Source organism: Myotis davidii, unplaced genomic scaffold (assembly GCF_000327345.1).
Source record: "Myotis davidii unplaced genomic scaffold, ASM32734v1 scaffold1509, whole genome shotgun sequence".
Taxonomy (NCBI): domain Eukaryota; kingdom Metazoa; phylum Chordata; class Mammalia; order Chiroptera; family Vespertilionidae; genus Myotis; species Myotis davidii.
In genome coordinates this window covers 729,827-730,599 of record NW_006299480.1, presented here as the reverse complement: position 1 = coordinate 730,599, position 773 = coordinate 729,827, and positions in this window count along the sequence as shown.

Sequence of the window (773 nt, the reverse complement as noted above, 5' to 3'; positions counted from 1 at the left end):
TGAACTGCTGAGGGTTTACCAAGTTAGTGGGCCTTTAAGGAGAAAAACGTCTCTGTGACCGCCACAGGGCTGTGGTCTACAGGCTGCGTCACGGCCACGCCGAGTGGCCACGGCTGCAGGAAGCGGTGTCGCCAGACCCGTTGGCACATCGTGTGCCCAGCGTCTCAGCGTTGTCGGTTGGTGGTGTGCGTGCCTCCAGCAGTCAGGTCGCCTGTGAGCCTGTTTCAGTGTGGGTTCGAGTTGCTGTAACAGATTCAGAACTAGTGTTTCCAGCGGGAAACTTGATTTCTCAGGTTCCTCCGCACAGGCAGGCGCTGGCTGTGCCCCTCGCCCTCCCAGAGCCTGGCTGCTGGGCCCCATCCACATGTCCAGTGGGGAGGGAGACAGGCCATGTGCCCTTCCTGTCTCCCTGCTGCACCTCCCTCACAGGGTCACACCCAGCCTCAGGGGACTCTGGGAAATGTAGTCATTGGCTGGGTGGCCATGTGCCTACAAAAATCTCAAGTGCTGCCCTGGCTGGTTTAGCTCAATGGATAGAGAATTGGCCTGTGGACCAAAGGGTCCCGGGTTCGATTCTAGTCAAGGGCATATACCTCAGTTGCAGGCTCCTCCCTGGTCCGGGCCCTCATCAGAGCTCGTGTAGGAGGCAACCAATCAATGTGCTTCTCTCACATCGATATTTCTGTCTTTCCCTCCTTCTTCCACTCTCTGTAAAAGTCAATGGAGCCCTAGCCGATTTGGCTCAGTGGATAGAGGAGCCGTGGGCAAACTAC